Below are 21,941 nucleotides of genomic sequence, written 5' to 3' on the forward strand. Positions count from 1 at the left end.
GTGTCTTAAATAACAAAAATTTTTCCTCCCAGTTCTGAAGGCTGGGAAGTCAAGATCAAGGTACTGGCCAATTTGGTTCCTGGTGAGAACCCTTTTCCTGGCTTGCAGATGGCCACCTTCTTGCTTTACCTTCACATGGCAGATGAAAGCTCTCTCATATCTCTATTTATAAGGGCACTAATTCCATTCACGAGGGCTTCATTCTCATGACCTAATTACCCCCCAAAAGCTCTGCCTCCAAATACCATGGCATTGGGCTTCAACATGTGAATTTTGGGGGGTGTAAACATTCAGTCCATTGTATCAACATACCCTCTGCACCCTGAGGTACTCGGTGTGAGCCATGTCTTGAGAGGGACACAGAGAAATCGGTACCTTCAGACAAGTTAAGGCCAAGATGGCGAGGGGGAAGCTAGGAAAAGAGAGCGAGTACTCAGAGGAATTTTCTGATTATACAAAAGTAATTCCTGATGGCCCAGTGACAGGGTTTGAAAGATGGAGCAGGTGTGATTGGAGTTTTTGATATTAACCAATGAAAATAATGAAAAGTATGGCAATTTAGTGTCATCAATCTCTTTGAGGGAGAACACTGGGCTGCGTGTCCAGATAACATTTTTCCAATGGCAAATTTGAATGTAGTTCTTCTGCATTTCTACTCATCAGTGTTCCAAAGTCACCAGACATTTACTGAGTAACTTTTTATGTTAGTAGTTATCAGACTTCACTGTGCATGAGACACACGTAGGGAACATAAACGTGTGGGTTTCCATAGTCCACCTGAAAGTTTCTGTTTTGGAGCATGAGGAGTGAGGCCTGGGAAGTGCTTGAACACACTACATGACACCAGGGCAGGTGGTTTGCCTCGCTCTGTGAGGCAGGCACTGTGCTAGTCTGGTGGAGCACATAGAAGTAAGGGACGTTCCACGCTCTCAGAGGACTTAAAACAGTTTCAATGTCTGGGCTAACAAAGCCTTTCCAGCACTTCATAGAATATTTATTTGAGATTAAGTATAATTAAAATATGCAATATGTAATACAAATGCCTTTTGCACCTATGTAAACTTTCCTGTTAGATCTTTATTTTAAATGATTCTATCATTATCTTCAGTTGTTACTGTATTACACAAATATGGGATTATATCACCATCTGATGTTTAGACTTTCTGAACATTAGCACGAAATGACTTTGGCATTCCATATTTGGTTATTGTGCCTTTTAAAAGGGAATAACTTGGGATCTGTATTTGATATCTGGTGGGTTTCAGATTGATTATTATCTTAACTATTCAAACGTTTTGAGACAGCTCATTCAAACTTGGTTATGTTACAAAGACAGTTTGACGAAAACAGAGTAGTTTAACAATTGTATATTTGATATTCTTCTCCAATAAATTAGTTACTTTACCAACTGAAATCTAGGTCATGCTCATTCTGAAGGAATTGTCTACACATATTGATGGAGGAACTATATTTTATTCTGTCATGACTCAGATTAGAAGATGATAGGATGAGAAATTTCATACTAAATGTGGATTTAAATGTTATTCATTTAAAATTCCTTGGAAAAACAACTCTAGTCATTAAATATAAATGATTACCAGGAAAACAATTTCCTTACTGGGAAGAAAATGTTTATTTCTAGTTCTGGGGAACTCTTGATTCAACTGTCTCTAGAGAGGACCTGGTGAACTGCCAAAAGTTGGACAAAGTGAAGTCTGATTAGTGAGCAAGGGTGGTGATAGAGAAAACAGTCCAGACATCTGGATAAATGTATCTGGGAAATGAGAGAACCAATAAAATAAAATAATAACGGTGTTTCCAGTGTTGAAAGAGAGAGCAAATGTTGTAAAACTGATGAACTTCATTTTGATGAAAATTGTTGTGTTACTTTCAGACATAGTGGGCTTTGTTCTCATTGGCGGAGTTGTCCAGAGACTAGAAGAGGGCATGGGGGCCGCTGCAGGAAGGGCTGTGACCTGACTCTGAGCAGGTGGTCTGCGGCCTGGCCCAGTGAGCTGTGGGTGAACACATCTGACATTCAAGGACACACCTTATGTAGATAATCTGCAGGTGATTACAGCAAGAACCAATAATATACAGTCTCAATTAAAATTCAGTGCAATGTGTTTCTAAGTAGGATGTATTTAATAAATTGGAACATTCATTATTAAATTCTCAATCTTTTACTATTTAATTGACAAATTCACTACTAAACATGGAATACTGTGAGTATTGTACATACTGAATTCCAGTCCTTTCTCCTCCATCTGCTGTGTCTGGTTCTAAGGCCCAAAGAGTACAGGTCCATTACTGCCCCTGCTTTGAGTTCCCCAATAGAACATGACATAACAAGTCTATGGGGATTAACTGCTCACCCACAATATTACTGTTAGCCTTATTGTCTCCATCTTAGCTTATCTTTATGGGAAGCTTTGAATCCTTTAGGTAAGTCTGGAGAATAAACTTCTGATTACTTTTTTAAATCCGGGAAAGATAGCTAAAATAAATGCTAGATTATTGTAATTTATTTTAGGCTGAATTTTACATCAGTATAAGATTATCTCTTTGAATGAGAATGGGAAGCTGTGTAACTTTTCTTAGTCTATTTTAGTCATTTTCATGGTGTGATTTCATTACTGTTTTCAAAATAGTGCAAATTACAAAAATGTCAAACACACACACAAAGGTAAGTACAATAGGACATTCCAAATTACAATGGAATGTAATGACAAATTACAATAGAGTAATACTATACTGGATTTTTTTATGCCATGGTTTTTGTCCAGTAGCATTTGAAATCTAGTCTTGACTATAAATGTATATATGAAAACTTTGTATATTCATATTTTTTATATATCACAGTGGAAAATATATGAACAGTTGATATGTATTATGTAGTCAAATAATTATACAACCTTGCACAAGTCACCTAACTCTCCTGCCAGAAATATTTTTTAAAAGATCATTCATTTAGATATTTCCTCAAATTGTTTGATATTGCCTGTTGAATCTTTGGTGTGACAAAGATTTTGGAATTATAAATTTTGAGTGGACTTTCAGGTTTTCAAATATAGTAAAATTAAATTAGATTAAAAAATTCTTTTATGAGATTATTCTCAAGGAAACTGAGGCTCAAAGAGATTAATATGCTAAAGTTACACAATGAGAGTCTGAGATTTTAACCACCACTTTTTTTTTTCTAGTGTACTTTTTCCTATTTCTATCTCCTGGAGCTTTCAAAAACTGTAATGGTAATCAAGTATTCAAGTTAATACTCATGATATGTTGCCTATGTGACCTTAAACAAATAAAAAAATCATGTTGTTTTATAGAGAAAGACATCATTAGTTATTTAGGTCATCATTCCCATCACTCTGCATACTGATCACCTAATAGTAGCTTACCATGGCAGGAGAAAGAAAATGGGTTTTGAAAGAGGACAAATTTTGGTTTGGAACCTCTTCTGTAAAATGCAAATAAAATGTACTTTTCAGGGCTTTTGTAAAAATTATAGACAGAGTTTGCAAAATTATTGAATCCAGCACGCATTTTACCTCCCTCTACCACTGGCTTCCATCTCAGGGTCCTTTCTCAGAAGCACATCACTCCTCGTCAAGCCTAAATTTCTCTTGTTAAGGCAAAGAGAAATCCAATCATCCTCAAGGAAGTGTTATAGTAATTTTTTTGTGCTTTCAAAAATATTTGCACATTAAGAGAGGACAGAATGGGAAGGGAAATTTCTTTTTTTTAAAGCTATTGGTAATGGTGGAAAACCAGGAACCAGGAAGATGAAAACCAGTTTCATCTGGTGGCAGAGGGAAAACAAACATCGAGCGTCTGTCATGAAGCACTACACTGGACCCTTACATATGTGTTAGCTAATTGTCACCGTCTGTGGAAACAGAGGCTAAGGGAGATCAAGTGATTTTTATATGGGCATAGAGTTGATGAGGTTTGAATCCAAGTCATCCAGCATGTAATAGGCATACATGTTTTCTTTATTCTGTAATATTTGGATACAAGATTCTATTTATTCTTCTGTATATCTTAAATAAATGACAGTTTAAACAGGTGGCTTTTCCCTCAACCTATAAAAGGCCAAACTTCAGATCTGCATTTCAGATGCAAATCTTCCCTAAGACATCATTTGTCCCATGGCCCTGGCAAGGTTTGAGTAAACATTTATTCATTGGACTAACATCCACTTCCCTGAGGTTGGCAGAATCCACAATGTCAGCAGTAACCAGTTTTGCCATCTAATTTGAATTAGATCGATGATTTTCATGAAGACTTTTTTTGAGTATGAATATATATATTCTCCAAATTGCTTGCTTGTATTATCCAATCCCAACTAAAACACATGTTGACTAAAAAAAGCACTTGGTAAAATAATGAATAGCTATGTTTAGCAAACTTTGCTGAGGACACACACCTGGTGAGTTCTTTCCCTCATGGCTTGAAAGCTATTGCTAAGGAAGAGCAGAGAGATTTTTTCACTCCTGGCTGGAGGGAAGTCTGCCCACAATTGGTTGACATGGCGGCCAGAGCTCAGACTCTCAAGGCATTGCTGGCTTCACTCAGATACTGTGAGAAATGTGAAAAGGGTACTCTTGTCTTTCCAGATGGCTTCAAAACCCCTTTGCCACCTCAGGCAGTGTCTGTATCTACTTGCAGTCCCTGACTCATATGTTGGAGTGAACTTTTTTTTGGTACTCATCTGTATAATAATAACAAAAACTATTTCCAGGCAGAAAATCAGCATTTTTGTGGGTGCATTTTGTGTTTGGAGGCCATTTTATTCTCTGGGTTCTAGAGTTATGGGCACATTTTGAAGGATATCCTGGCTGGGCTTTTGTTAGTCTTTAGCAGTAGGGTACAACACAGAAAACCATCCCCATCTATTCTTTTCTAGAAAGAACAGTTCTGTTAGAAGTACCGTTTTTAATTTCCACACCTACCATGAGGCTCAGTAAATGAAAGAGGCAAGTAACATTTATTAAATATAAGTACCCTCCATCGATTACACTAGCTCTTAATAAGCTTTAATTATTCATAGGACATTGAGAAGGTGTATTATTGTATTCACTTTATAGAGGCACAGAAGAGGCTCAGAGAGTTAAAGTTGCCTAAAATCAGCATATATGGGGCAGTACAAACCTAATCCAAATTAATTTTAACCAAAAAAGAGAGTTTGGGAGCACCTGTGCCTGGGGAGGGCAGGGATAGAACTGAAAACAAGCACAAATTCATTCAGAGTCATGAGTGTTTTCTCTCACTGTCATTCCCGCTCGCTCTCCTCCCTCTCCAGCCTTTTTCTCAGCTGCATTTTCCTCCGTGAGTCAGCCTAGTTCTTTGCAACTACACATGGGCCTCCTCCATGAAAGGCAGTTGATAAGGGGGCTGGAGGCTGAGTTGCCATTAGCAACGTGAGACCTTGCTTGAGAGCCCTCTATTCTCTTAGGACCCTCATCTGTAGTTGAAGGGCTGCTCTCATTCTTAGATGCCCACCCAGGGACCATACACACCCTTCTTTCTCATCTCATCTCATCTTGCTTCCATATATGTTCCCTACTAGTTTCTGATTTATCCATAGCTCCAGGCACTAATGACAGCAGAGGGAGCTGAACTGCAGTTGCCTGCCTGAGTTTCCCTGTTAGGAATATAAAAGCTAAGCTCCGAACCTGAAAGGGAAAACAAAATCGCAAATAAAAAACACTACTGTCAAAGAGCTTGCCCCGCACATCTGTGCTGGGGAAATGTTGAAAGGATGATGACAAGTCACTTAACTGTGCTTCAGTTGAAATTTACTGCTTATTTCCAGTTGGCTTTGGCATTGTGCTTTGATAAGTGGAAATGAGAATTTCTAGGATTGTTTCAAGTTGCGACGGTGGCACCCTATCAACACCTGGATGGTCAGCTGCTTATACCTTCTCAGCTTGCGCAGCCTGGTCAAGTGGCCCCTTTCAGCTGAGCACTCCTGGAGAGAGTGTTTCTCTTTTAATGTCTGAAAAAATCACTTCAAGGAAAGGGCTCTAACTGACCTGCTTGGGTTACATGCCTATTTCTGGACCCTTCACTTCATTTAGGGTCATAGGATACTGTGATTGCTCAGGCCTGGGTCAGGTTGGGGGTTCTTCCTGGTGGGCTATGCACACATCAAAAGGTTTTTGGAAAAGTGTATGTAAAATTAAGGCTGAAGGTAACATTTGGAGTTCCACTGACTCTTTAAACAATAGTTTTGACATGTTTTAGTGGTAATGGTTAACTCTCACAAACTGTCTAAAGATAATAATTGATTTGTTATAAAAATGACTATTTAATTCCAGTCATAGCTCATTGCTCAAGTGAACTTTTAGAGAAAATAAGATGCCTCTTCCACCAAATGTGCTTTAGGATGTAGCCTAGATCACCACAGGAAAAATTAAAACTCAAAAATTCTCCTGAGCGGTAATCCTACTCTAATTTATAGGAAGAAAATGTTACTCTGTGGATCATTAATTAACAAAGCAAATCATTAATCAACAAAGCAAAATAAATTTCAGAGAGTCATTATACAGATATTTTCACAGAAACTTCTTTTTCCATTGACATTTAATTTTTAGATAGCAGGAGAACCTAAAATTCTTTCAAGGGGGGAGAATAATTTCCATTATTATTACTCCTGTTGTTTATGCTTCTCTTGTGTAAACTTTTTCAAGATGAAAGTCTTGCTAAGGCTTTAGGAATTGTTGGTCAGGGAATGTAACTGAGCATGAAAAGAGAAGGAAGGGACTGGTCTTAGGCATGCGTACCTTGAAAATTTGACAGCGTCTTACGTTTTTTAAAAATACAATTCTTATTTAAAATGAATGTTATAAATGACCAATTTTATGTGTTTTGAGGTGATTTCAGTGAGATGAATGCAGCATGACCTTCAGATGAAGGAAGCTAGTAGGTAGTGTAAAGTAACTAAAACTTTCCCCTGTTTTTTGTCAAGACAGGATATTTTTCCTGTGAATAATCACTCTTCAGCCATGGTCAGGAGGATGCTAGCAAACTAGACTCTGAAAACTCAGACCGCTCTGGAGAAATCATTAACTTATCATAACTGTGGTCAGACTGAAGACAAACTGAGAGCATAACTTTGTCCAAGACATACATCCAGGCCATCTGGCATATCCTGGCAAGGAGGGTGTTGTTCTTTCAGAGCTAAGATTTAGAATAGGTCTTGATTCTAAGCTATCTACAGGTACAAGCAAGGCCAAGATGGGCTCTCCAACTTAGTTCTGTGGCATCTCATCTGGTCCTATTACTTTAACTGCCCCTTTAGAGAACTTACTTTACCTTGGCTAGAAGGGTTAGTGCTGGAGTTGGAAGAAGTGGTTGGACTCAGAATGTATTCTGAGGATAGAGCAGAGTGATTTGCTGATGAGTTGGGTATAGGAGGCAGAGAAAGAGAGGAGTCAAGGACGAACCCAAGGCTTTATTCTGAGATGTGGAGTTATCATTTGCTGATATGAAGAAGACTAAAAAGAGACCGGCTGTGGGGGGATGATTAGAAATCCAGAGTTCAGTTTTGGATACATTAAGTTTGCTCACACTCGTGTGCACATGTACATACGCACACTGAAGTAGAAGTGTTTGGATAGATAGTTGGGTAGATAAGTCTGAAATTCAGGGAAGAGGTCCAGGTCGAGTGGGAGTGGTTAGCATATAGGTGGTATCTAAGGCCATGGGACTACATTAGGCCCCTCAGTGACCCAGAGAGTGAATTTGCATGACCTTCAGTTGCAATAGATTATGAGTGAAAAAGTGTGGGGAGAACACAATCTCATACTACCATTAAGTTATTTATATCAAATCAAGGATTCATTCATCCTCGTTCATTTATCTATTCATCTACTAACATTTATTTAACAAATATATATTTAGTGCTCAGTCAGGCACTGTACCAGGTACCAGGGATGCAGTGAGGAAAAACAGTGACATACTTGCTTGAACAATTCTATACTATAAAACCCATCTCTAGTGTACTCCAGTGTACCAAGACCATTATGATACCAATGACTACCTTTTAATAGATATTTTTACCTTTAATACCTATTTTCTTATTTTCATATTTGTCCCTAAAGAATAATGATAAATACCATATTGTTAGAATTATTGGATATATAGGTATAAATGCTTTCTTTGATTATATAATGGATGTAGTCCTAATAATCTGAGTGGAAATAAGATTTTGAAAATTCAAATTTTAAAGCTCTGAGGGGAGTTTAGTTTTTTAAAAAATAATCTTGATACTTTCAAATCTTAGAAACTAGCATATACTTCTTTTGGTCTCCCAGACACAGAATGCTGAGTTTGGAATTTCTGGCTGTCTTTCCTGAAATAAAATTCGGGGGAAAATGAATTCATTGTAGTATAGGCCAGGAGTGTCTGAAAATAAGTTAACTGCACATTTTCCATATAGTTTATAAAATATGGTTTCATGAGACAAGGTACTATTTAGTAAATCCACTGGGCTGAGTAAACATGTTTCTAGAAGAGATGGAGTTGAAGACAGAGCAGGAGGTTAACATGAAGAAAATGTGAACAACAATGCTTACTTATGGTATAAAAACCTGCCATAGTCTGATTGACATTGACCCATAGCCTGATCTTTTTCTCCTATAACTGAGGTTGTTTCCCAAGGGATACCCAAGCTTAGGCCAGAGTCTCTCCAGCCAGACTTTTTTTTCCTGGCTCAAGAGAGGCTGCCATCCACTCCCATCCAGAAAGTGAAACATTAATGACTCTTCATGTGAAAGGATATAAAATGACTAGAAAGAGAAATTGGACAGATGCTCTGGCCATTTTTAGATATTTACAAAACTGAAGTCCAGTTAAGGCTTCTCCAGCAAGAGGTCCTACTAAATAGATCAGAAACCACTTCCATCTGATTTTGGCTATAGGCCTTGTATCCCTAATTATTGGTGATTTTTAATCAGTTCAGACAGCTAACCAGTCATGTCAGTGAAGGGAAAGAAACACAGCACACACACACAAATACACAAAACTGGTTAAGATTTGATTTATTTGATTTATTTGCTTGGACATTTGTTTAAGTTCACCTGTCTGCTGCAAGAGGTTACACGTCTGCCCCTGTGGTGGGAAATAGGTCTCCAGCCTTTTGGGCCCTGTGGTGGGAAATAGGTCTCCATCCCTTCTCCCACCCAGATGTTTCCAGCATGTTGTCAAACCTAAGAGGCACAAGCTAAGAAATCTTTAGTGCCTCCCCATTGCTCATGCAATGAATTTATACTTTATAGCCTGGCATTCAAAACCACCTTACAAGGTGGCCCCTAAGTACCTTTTATTTATTTAACAATGTTTTTAAAGTCACTGCTATACACTAGGCATGCTTAGAGCTGGATATAGAGCAATGAACTGGAGAGACATGTCCTCATGGGACCTTATAATCTGCTGTGGCAAGGCAAGCATTAAACCGTTACGCAAATGATTAATTGCAAAGTGAAAACAAGGACACACAGTGAAAACATTAAGAGGGCCCTTGGCTTTGGCAGTTAGGTCATTGACACTGGTCTCTTAAGAGTGCGGTTTCAGGGCTTCCCTGGTGGTGCAGTGGTTGAGAGTCCGCCTGCCGATGTAGGGGACACGTGTTCGTGCCCTGGTCTGGGAAGATCCCACATGCCGTGGAGCGGCTGGGCCCGTGAGCCCTGGCCGCTGAGCCTGCGCGTCCGGAGCCTGTGCTCCGCAACGGGAGAGGTCACAGCAGTGAGAGGCCCGCGGACCGCAAAAAAAAAAAAAAGAAAAGAAAAAGAAAAAAAAATTTGAGTGCAGTTTCAGGAGCAGAAGACTGGTTTTAGGAGTAAAAGGGGGAATCTAGAAAACACACAGGCTTTGGAGGGAGAGGAGTATGAATTCTGGATGCACCAGTGCCTCACTGAGCTATGGCCTAATTCTGGCTCTATTCCTTTACATTTGCTTTGTTGTAGTATATGCCTTTCTTTCATTGTTTAGCAGTTACACTGGAAGTAACACTTTTCCAAAATTGTCCACAACATGGGACCAAAATAAATCTAAAATTCTGCTGCTCAAGCTGGGGTGGGTGGGACTGTTATCTCCCCAGCAACCGCCAGTTTCTAGAATACTCGAGCCTCAGCGTAGAATATGCTGTGACATCCCTGAAGTCAATCGTCTGAAGTCAATACATCAAGTACTTCTGCTCATGAGTAAGGAATACCCTTGAATTACTCTAATATAACTGACTACTAGCTATAAGATGTGTGTGTTCACATGTTTTTATAGTATTTTTGAAGAAAATTTCTCTCCTTAAGACAATCATCAATATCATCTTCCTAGTTTGGCACTGGAGAATCTATCTATCTATGGTTGGACAGTAGGACCTTATAGTTCCTATTCTTACTCTGATGTGAGGGACCTTTGGGGATTTCATCCTAATTAATGCCATTATGACTGTAAGGGACATGAGTTTTAAAGCTCTGGACTAACTAGATACTAGCAGGTGAGAGCAGGCTGGAACATGAAAATAAGACATTATTAACTGCTTAGTGCAAACAAAAGGGAAATAACAAGAGAGCAGCATACACCTAGAGATGTTTTACCAGACAGATTCTGTTCATCCTCACTTGTAAATCCTACAGTGATGACCCTCTCTCAGTCAGTCGCCTGACCCTAGGACAGAGGGGGTCTTAATGCCACCAGTTTATTGAACAAGTTGAATTCTAGGTGCGAAAAGACAACAACATTGTTTGTCTTCACCACTCTCTACTAAACCTGCTTTGTCAAATAGCTCTTTCACTGTGCCTGGGACTTGGCCAAGTGCCGTGATGTTTCCGGTTATTGTTAAACAATAAAAGGCCCATTTCAGTGTGATCATTTTATCCCACTCTCTAATTTGGGTTCAAGTTTTAATACTGCCCCAGCTCAGGCACGTTTCAGGCTTAGGAGACTGCATTCGAAGGGAGTTACTAAGGTCAGTGTCTTTTCTGTTTCTTCATCTTGTCTACTCATTCACCATCATTCTGTATGGCACGAGGCTCTTCTGGGAAGAGACGTAAAAGTGGAAAGTCTTACCTGAAGTGAATCTGGTGTTGATGCCCTCTGGATGTTGCTAATTCAAAACGATGATTTTTGTTGTCGCTGATGTTGTTGTTGTTATGGAGTCTTTTCTGATTCTTTGGAGGTCCCCCTCTCAGTTCCTTTGACATAGTAGATACTTCCTGTTGTTAGTTGCTTGCCATCTTCCTCCAAGACCTCTGGATTCTGCTGGTTCCTCCCATGCCTCCGGGCCTTCCTCTTTAGCAGTCCCACTCAGGAAAACTCAGCCCAGCTTCTTTCTGTGGAGTCCACATCTGGCCCTAGGATAGCTCACACAGCCTGGAACATACAGGCCATTCCCATCTCTGCCATCTTTCCTTGCTTTAATATCCCAGGACAATTGGTTAACCTAATGCCTTTCTTTTCAGGAATGAGACTAATTTTAGCCCCCTCATCTGTCAAACTTCAGGGAACATAACACAAGTTATCCAAAGTTGTTCTGTTCCATGGCTTGAGAGGAGACTGAGGCATTCCATTTCCTCTCCCCTGGAAGATGAAAAAAAAATGCACTGCACCCTGACAGTCTCTGCAAAGGAATCTTCACTACCACCATACTCAAACTCCTTAAAACTTCTCAAACAAATTCATCTTCTTTATTCATTTAGCCTGGAGGTGGGTGATGGCTGAGGCTAGAGGAATCTGCTTTAAAATTTCATAGCTCTCCCTGCATAGGTGACCCAATTCTTTGCTTTATGATATAAAGGTAGTTTTTTTTTTTTTTTTTAACTTCTTTCTTATTGAGCCCTCATCCGAAACTCTGAGAAAACATAAAATGTTACATTTAACATCCATTGTCCAGGGGTATTTCAACATGAGTCTAGATTTCATAAAGTCCAAAGTCAAGTTTGGGGAGGCCCTAGAAGAGATGGGATGCCCCTCTCCCACTTATTTAAAGTCTGCCTCTGAAGTTCTGATGGTTTATTTATGGATCTGCTTCTTCTTCATTGAATCACATGAGAAATGCCTTCTGTTCTGGGAGACTCCAGTGCCTTTCTTTCTTTTGTTTTTTTAAACATTTTTTTTTTATTGAAGTATAGTTGATTTACAATATTGTGTTAGTTTCAGGTACAGCACAATGATTTATATATTCTTTTTCAGGTTCTTTTCCCTTATAGGTTATTCGAAAATATTGAGTGTAGTTCCCTGTGCTATACAGTAGGTCCTTGTTGTTTATCTATTTTATATATAGTAGTATATATATGTTAATCCCAACCACCTAATTTATCCTTACCCCTGCCCTTTCCTCTTTGGTAACCATAAATTTGTTTTCTATGTCTGCAAGTCTCTTTCTGTTTTGTCTCTATCTTTTGAAAGATAGTTCATTTCTGTCTTTTTTTCTTTAGATTCCGCATATAAACAATATCATATATTTGTTTTTCTCTGGCTTACTTAGTATGATAATCTCTAGGTCCATCCATGTTGCAGCAAATGGTATTATTTCATTCTTTTTTATGGCTGAGGAATAGTCCATTGTATATATATATACCACATCTTCTTTATCCATTCATCTGTCAATGGACATTTAGGTTGCTTCCATGTCTTGGCTATTGTAAATTGTGCTGCAGTGAACATCGGGGTGCATGTATCTTTTTGCATTATAGTTTTTTCCAGATATACGTCCATGAGTGAGATTGCAGAATCATATGGTAGCTCTATTTTTAGTTTCTTAAGGAACCTCCATACTGTTCTCCATAGTGATCTTTCTTTCTTTTAAATCTCTGTGGGATGATGGTATTAGAGTACAATGCAATAAAACTCACAGGTGGGCAAACGCACAACAGCAACTAGTTCTCTCGCTAGAATTATTTCCCTCTCACCTGTTCACCTGTTCATCTTCATGATGTTTGGCTCTGGTTAAGGCTGTAGTAGATTGTCTCAGAATAGCATGAACAAAGCTAACTGTCCACAAGGGGATTGCAGCTGGCCTCATAATTCTCTAACAAATTGAGCCAGACAGAAACAGCCTCCTTGTAAGGGAATACATTATCCTTACATCATGGTTGGAGTTAAGACAAAAAAAAAAATTTTTTTAAATCTAATTAGTTTCTAAAAAATTGCCAACATTAAAAAAAAGGTCTCTCTTAAAAGATTAATGTTTTTGGATATGCTTTTCAAGAAAATGTACATGGAAGGTACTTTCGTGGAACAAATTGTTTCATATTCTGTAGTACTTAACCAGTATCCTAACATTCTAGATAAATGAAGGAATTAATCCTTCTACCTGTATGTATGCAAATTTCCCAAGATATGATTTTTCCCTTGGCACTTCCAAACATTGACATTGAATGACTGCTGTGTTGTAACCACATGATGGTAAGTTTTGTCCCTAAGCCTTGAAAGTTCTAAAATCAGTTGTATTCTTTTAGTCAAAGTACATGTCTCTAAATTCTGGGGAAATTATGTATCTCCCTAATGCTCATAAGCATAGATTTAACTGGGAATTTTATGCTGCAATGCTTTAAGAATTCTTTATTCCTATGTTCATGCTAACAATAAATTTTCATTTGTCTCATTTGGAGAAAAAAAAAACCAGGCCAGGTTCCAGTTACTGAAGTTTAGCTTTATATTTCCTGGCTTTCTTCACTTCAGTGTCTCCCACATGGAGTCAGAGTGCCCTTCACCTGCAAGCTCAGTCTCAGCTGAATCCCCAAGTCAGTCCATCCATGTGGTAGAGCCTGGATCCAGCATTCAGAGTTCCAGAAATGAGCCTGGTCACCTCTGTGGTTCCATTGCATTTTCTCCTTCCTCCTTTTGTTTTTGTCCAGTGGATGACTAGGTGCCTCGTTGGTTCCTCAGGGGATTGATATCCTGCCTAACTTTCCAATGAGCCTTGCCTTATACCATTACCACTGTTATTGGACTCGTGTCCTTCACAACCTTACTGACTGCTTGGAACTAAGGTCCTCCCTGTTCCCTGTGTTGAGACCTGCATATGGAATCTCTAGGACCCCCTCGATTAGATCCCATTCATATTAATAATAAAACCGCATCTGAGTTCAGCTTGTCCCAAACATCTATTCTTGGAAAGTTTATTCTCTACTCCCTCCCTTTATTCCCTGCTTCACGCTTCTAAGATTTCAGAACACCTGTGTCTGAGCTATGGCACTATAAAATTATCATTAGCATAGCATATCTGGAATTTCTAGGAATTTGGCAGGGAAATCTCATTGATGAAAGGGAATAAAATAGGTTGAAAGAAGTACTATTTGAAGGTCAGTGTGTTTTGGTAGAAAGAACAAAACTTTGTTGTTGGACAGATCTGGGTTTGGATTTCAACACTGCCATTTCTAATTTTAGCAAGGTTACTTTGCTACATTGAACTCCAATTTCTTCATCTGTCTAAAGGAGGTTTATAATAGCTAGCTACTACCATGACTAATATGTGAATGAAATAAGTTAACATATAGCATGAGCTCATCACTTTTAGTGCTCATGTACAAGATGTCTAATAAGTATTTGTCTTCATGCTAACCTAGAGGGTGGTCTCTAGTGGTGTTCTGGGAATTCAGATTTGGGCCTAACCTGTTCAGTATTTTTACCAATGACTTAAATGAAGACATGCTTATAAAATATTTAGATGACATAGAAATAGGAATATATAATATAATTAACAAAGTTAGACTGGAATAATTAGACACAATTTTGAAAGAATAGAGGTCTCATTTTGCAGAGGAGGAAGTAGAGCAGTTTATGTGAAAGTGAATTAATACTATAATTAATAGATTTAATGTTACTGGCTTATTGAAGGTTTTCATTTTACTCTTTGGGTATAAAAGCATGAAATGGGTTTATTTCTTCCAGTACTGGCCCCCAGCTCTGTTATTCAACCTTTTCCCCCCTGCTAAATGGTGTAGGTACCATAAAAGCATCTTGGGCACCAGCACAGAAATATAAAAATAAATTACTAATTTGGAGAAAGCCAAGTTTCAGCCGGCAGGATCAAGGAGGTTTTCCGTTAGAAGGTGTTGAGAAGTGTTACATAAACGAGGCAAAGGTGGCCTCTGTGTATTGGCCCCTCGGTGGTTTATTTCTTCCCTGCGGGCTGAGACCTGTTAACTCAAAAGCCCTCTGGTGCCAAACTCAAACTTTTCCACATCCAATTATTTAAACAACTGCCCTACAAGCAGATTTTTAGCCATTTAGAGTCTGCCTGTTTTGCCCACCCTGCAAAATCTTGCCACACACAGTTGCTAGCAATAGATAAGCCCCAGGACATAAAGACCAGAGCTGCTGCTGCCCTCTGAAACGCTCTAATCCAGAGGCTCCCACCTTGTGAGCATGTATCACCTAGACCTAAGGTCCCTCTCTGATCTCCTTCTCCCTCAGGAGTTCCTTTGTCTTCCTCTCCTTCTGCAAGGGGACCCCTGCACATAGCCTCTGGACAGACTTTACTGTGAGGGATTTCCCCCACATGCAAACCTGTTCAAGCATCGCTCAATAAAGCTTGCTGTGGGTTACTGCCTCTCATGGTCATATCTTTTTTTCTTGATCAGCTCCCAGATCCTTCTAACACCCTTACCTCTAAAGGTAAGGTAGAAGAAGAAACAGAAGTTAGCTGGAGATGTTGAGGTATATTCTATAAAGATTGCAAGCAAGAGAGGACATGTGCCCTTTTATATTTTAGGAAGTTCTCTCTGGCTGTAGTGAGGATGGGTGTAAGGGGGCAGGAATAGAGGCAGAGATACTGATGTCATCATCAAGAAAAACAATGTTAAAGACCAGAACTAAGAAGAAACAGTATGTAGGATTTGGTGGCCAGCCAGAGTTTGGGGGTGGGAGAATGAAGAATCAAAGTGACTCTAAGATTTCTGGCTTGGGGATCTAAAAACTGGTGCTGTCGTTAACCCTGGAGACAGAGCAGATGTGAGAAGGATGATCAGTCCAGCTTAGGGTCAGGCAGTTTTCACAGGAAGAGAAGAGTTGGCTCATAGAGATGATGAATCTTCTCAGAAGAGTGGGCAGCATGAGATGTTAAGGGCACTGAAGACAGACACTTAAGAGATGCTAGGGTTTAAGATAACCTGCAGAAGAAGATCAAGAGTCCACAAATGAGGTTGGGAAGGAAAGATGAGAGAGGTAAGGAGAAGCTCAGAATCGAGTGTTGTTGCTGAAGCCAATAGTGGAATATTTCAAAAAGGAGCAATGATCAATTAAAGGCAGATGCCACAGAGTTCAGATCACAGATGGACTGGAAATTGTCCATGGAATTTTGGCCGCCTTGAGGATGTCTGGACTTGTTTGAGAGAGAATATGTAACTCTGATTACTTCACCAAGAAGTAGACATTACATGATTAACATTCATGAATAATGATGAGAGATGTGAATAATTGTTAATATGTTATGTAATTGAAATGGTTACATCAACCATGTGAAGTAAATATCACACGGTGATAAGTTAATAGAAATGTATAATTTACTGCATCTGAGAAAATAGCACTCATGTATTGATTCATCTGAAATTTGCATTTGACCTAGAAAATTTAAAACCCCCTAGTGATATGAGACAATATGGAAAACAGGTGCTACTTTCATTCACATTAACATATGTGCCTAATTATGATTATTGCCATAAAATGTGTTTGAAAGAAGAAAGAATTTTCCATAAGAGTTCATAATGTTTTACATCAGTACACATTTAATTGTTGCTGTAGATATTTTATTTTTTTTTACTAAGGTGATTTTCAAACTTTATGTTTAAGCAATAAAAATTGCAGTAATGATTTTTCTTCTTAATACCCTTACTGTATTAAAATATTTGCATATAGTCATATTATGTCAAATGATACTATTGCTTGTCTTTTCTTCCCAAAGAACAATATATAGACACCATTTCAAAATAATACTTTATCATTATGTTTCCAACTGTTTCCTTCACCCAGAGTTTTGGCTCCAGTAAGTATTTCCCTTGCACTTGAAAAAGTGCTCTGGGTTGTATCGCCATGTCAGTTACAAACCACTTCTTCGTTTTGATTTTTCTTGAGGGAGAAGAGTGGAATCATATAAACTAGAAAAGTCAAACCGTCTAAGAGGGGATTAATAGGGATGCAATGTTACTGTGGTAAATATTTCCAGAGTCTGCCTGAAATATTCTTCCTCTCTACTCCCCACCCCCATTCCCCATTCTTTACCTTGCAAATCTTTATTTATTCTTTAAAACAATGCAACCATTCTGTTTTCTCTGTAGTATCTGCCCTGTCTCTCCTAGGCAGTATTGGTTGCCCCCTTCTTGTGCATTTTAGTACACTCACCACATTGTTTTGTTTACATCTATTTGTATATTTGTCTGTTTCTCTAAACTGTGAGCACTTTGAGTGTCTTTTCAAAATATATGTCAATGTCTGCCAAAAGTAAAGGAGAAATCTAACAATTATTTTAAGGAAAATCTTTCGATCTTAATTGCTTTTGTTACCCTGTATAATGACACTTGTAAATAGCAAGGAATAAAACTAAAGTTTTAAATTCCAGTGTAACAGATGCAATTTATGACCTTCATTCTAAATCTGAATAACAGTCAACACGTAATATATCCTTTAATTATGTTTTTGGTAATACTTTTTTCTAGAAGTAGTTTTTAATGAGTTTCTGTATACCATTTGGCATGTGGAAATTAAAAAATGAATTCATTATTACCATTTAAAAATTGTCGATAGGTATTTTTTGGAACTAAATGAGGCACTATATTAGAATCCCATTTAAAACTCTTCTAATACTCTTTAACCTATGACAGTTTGTCTTCCATATCACATATAGTTGTATTTACATAAATGTGTTCACTTGGTCCAGAAATAACCTCAGGTGTTACTTCTTACCTGATAGGTGTCAGGACTTGACTACAGAGAATTCTTCCACTAAGAACCTTAGGGGCCAGTACAATGTATCACTGATACAGTAGAGTGGTTATACCATTTTGTTATTGTTGTTGTTAAAGATAAACAAACAGTAGTTTGTAAATGTGTTCAAGTTTCAAGAAGTGAGAGAATTCTGCAGGAATTATCTGCTATCAATATTCAATCAGCTTAAGCTCTTGCTAAATGTTTGTTCCTCAAGATCCGTTTTCAGGGAGGGTAATAATCTCGGCTAATATGCTTTATGTTTTACAAACTAATACTTATAGCAAAGCATGCCGATGATAACTTTCTGTTAAGTCAATCAGTGCTGTCTGTCTTCAAAATAAAACTTTATGAATCTATTCTCAACGTGTGGTGATTCGTAACACACATTTCTCTTCCTTTAAGCCCTATGATTAGTAACAAAAGACTTTTCTATTGTCATGTAACAGTATAGGAGTTTATGTAAATTCTGAAACATGAAAAAGGACAAATCTACAAATTGTGTTTCTAAGGGCCCAAGGAACACACTCACCAATTCAGCATGGATGAGGTTCGGGTCATAAAGTGAATCTTTTAATTTTCTCAAGTCAATGCCTAAGTTATGTTTATCATAAGTGTGTGAGACAGATTCTTTCCTTTGGTGCATTCCAGTAATATAGCAGATAAGGTATTTGATTTTGATCAAAAAAATTATTTCAACTTGAAACAGAGTATGTAACTGAAGATTGAATTGAACTTAAAAAAGTAATGAGGGAAAGTAGTAAGTGTTTCTTTCTTACCTTAGCAAGGAAGAGAAACCTCTGTGTAAGATGTGGTGAAATGCTTCCTTCTTGGGTGCCAGCAGTAGGGAGACCCGGCTTCCAGGCAGACTCCTTGTTTGGGGGGAAGGATGTAAACGGGAGTCAGGGAGTCAGAGCGCCTCTTCCATTTGGTGCCAAAAGAGGTTCCTCACAAAGTGTTTAAGGTCCCAGTTGAAAAAAACAAGTATCGTCTGTGGAGAAATTAATTAATGTTAAGAACCATCGTTTATACTGGGATTATGATCTTTTTAGTTGTTGGTAAAATGTATGGTTTCTTTTATGAAATGAGAGTCATAGCGGATGCTAGGGTATTTTGTGTCTAGTTTCTTTCTCCTCCTCCTTCTCTTCTTTTTTTCTTTCTTCTTCCTTCTTGTTTTAACTTGTTTGTTTTGTACATCCTAGCCTGGCAAAATAAAAAAATTCTCATTCATATCAGTGCATAAACTTGAGTAAATTACTTACCTTCTCAGAGCCTGAGTGAGATCATTAGTAAATTGGGACAATAATAGCACTCACTTATAGAAGAGACAAATAATTGAGACTATCCAAATCAGAACTGACTGTGTCTTCTTCCCAATCCACACCATTTACTTAATTGTATCTTCAAAACCTCTGTTATCTTGTAAGGTAACAAACTCATAGGTTCCAGGGATTAGGATGTGGACATCTTTGGGGAGCCGTTATTCAGCTTACTACACTCATGGTTATCTTGCACTCAAATTTCTCTTAAAAATAAAATTCTAGTATAGAAAAACACATTTAGGATAATAATAAAGACTAACATGAACATTCTCTGAAATATATGTAATACCACAACAGACTGAAGAGTCAAAGATAGAACTTTGTGTCCCCTCTCGCTTGGTGGACGTATGCAAGGCAAATACTTAGGGCTTATCCAAACATGATATGTGAGTCAGCTTTTTTTTTTTCCCCGTAAGATCTTTACTAACTTGATACTTTTGTTGAGCAAACTGGTTAATCTTTACCCAGTGTTGAAATATCACTTCTTATGTCTATTTATTTAATGTACTTTGGGGTAAAGTCATGGTACTGAAAAACAAGAAGTCACTGACCAAAAAATCTATCATTACCAGTACTGTTTTGGCAAAAAAAAATGTAAATTGAGCAGTTGTTAAAGTGTAGTCTCTCTATATTAGGAAGTTTATGTTAACTAATCCAAAATGTTAAATTTAGTACAAGAGCAATCCAAACAAGCCACAGAAGAAATATTGATACTGACATCCAGCATTTTAAAATACTTAAATATACTTTCAAATCACTGTTGCATCTGTGATCTCCATTTACACCTACATCATCTTTAAGAGTTTCAGAGAAGAGTCTTAGAGATGCAAACCTTTTCTCCCACAGATCAATTCCTTTCCAGCCCATATTACTTTCTTAGCAGAAACTATCTCAGAGACACTTCTCCCCAGTGCTGGCTGAATATACTCTATTCCTCATGACTCCATCTCTTCCTGTTCTTTGCTTACAACTGGCGGGACCAAAGGAGAAATATGATCTAAGTTAGGCAATTATATTTTTTCCTCCAGGAACTTGAATTGCAGTTTGGAAAGACTTGCTCATTTAGTTGTGGGTATGCGATTTGTAAAGATGTATGAGTGAGGATGCTCATATTTGGGCCATGTGCTGGTAAATAAAACTGTGGAGCCAAGATGGAGGGAAAAAGAAGAAAACTCAGACAGAAAAGAAGTCCAAATGAGTCATTTGGCTACAGAGAGAGAAAAGTGGAAAGTAAATGCCTTGATTCCCAACAGTTTTATTTCCTGGTTCTAGTTCCTCAGTTTTTGCTGCATTTCACTCCTTGGGGTTCTATGAGGTACCTATTTAGTCTTCCAATAAATGTATTTTTTAGGTATATTTAAGTTATTTGCATTCAACCATCTCCTGACTAATATATGGGGCAAATCTAAAGCATGGACAGGTCAAGGACTTAGAAGGTACAAAAGCAAGTTATCAATAGTGTATATGTGTCAATCCTAATCTCCCAGTTCCCCCTCACTGGCTTAGTATCCGTACATTTGTTCTCTACATCTGTGTCTCTATATCTGCTTTGCAAATAGGTTCCATTTTTTCTAGATTTTTTTTCTAGATTCCACATATATGCATTAATATATGATATTTGTTTTTCTCTTTCTGACTTACTTCACTCAGTATGACAGTCTCTAGGTCCATCCATGTCTCTACAAATGACCCAATTTTCTTTCTTTTTATGGATGAGTAATATTCCATTGTATATATGTACTTACTATGTATAAAATAGATAACTAATGAGAACATACTGTATAGCACAAATAACTCTATTTAATGCACTGTGGTGACCTGAATGGGAAGGAAGTCCAAAAGGGAGGGGATTTATGTATATGTATGACTGATTCATTTTGCTGTACAGAAGAAACTAAGACAACACTGTAAAGAAACTATACTCCAATAAAAATTAATTAAAAATCAAAAAGCATAAAACAAGTGCAAAAGCAAGTTATCAGAAGAGCTAGGAATAGACCCAGGACTTAAGGTCTGTGTTTTTGAATTCCATGCCAGGAATCAAAGGGCAAAATTAGGGGCAGGGAAAACTAATCCCTCCAAGCATCCATCTGAACACCTATGTAAGGGCTCTATGTTTCCTTGAGAATTCTATGAGTGGTCTTTAACTTTCTATATACATTTTCTCACATGCTTGTTTTTGGTACTCAGGTTTTTCAGGCTGTTGATTCCTGAGCCTAATTCTCTTATGGAGGTTAACTTTGTAATCAGAATTGGAGATGGCATCCCTATCTTAAGTGTTTAAAATGCATACATTCCTAGAATTAGCAAACTGGGCAAATGAGCATCATAAAATTTAACATCACTACCAAAACAGAAACGTTCTAATGATATAAATGCCATATATTCTGTTAATATACCATAAATTCTAGAGGTTTAGTACAGTAAAAGCAATTTATTTTCATATATGAAATATTCACAGTTTCCTTAGTATACATTCCTCAGATTTTCCATATTAAAATAAATATTAAAACAAGGCAAAGTTCAATTCCTCTATTTTCCTACCAACTAGTTATGAAAATAAACTACTGAATCTAATTCAGAAAATATGGTTACCATTTGAATTCCTATTTTGGAAGTGTAAAAGAAGTGTTGAAAATAAAAGTGTAATAAAACTTACTGTTAGATCTGACAAATAGTTATATTGAA

Source organism: Delphinus delphis, chromosome 18, assembly GCF_949987515.2.
Source record: "Delphinus delphis chromosome 18, mDelDel1.2, whole genome shotgun sequence".
Lineage (NCBI taxonomy): Eukaryota > Metazoa > Chordata > Mammalia > Artiodactyla > Delphinidae > Delphinus > Delphinus delphis.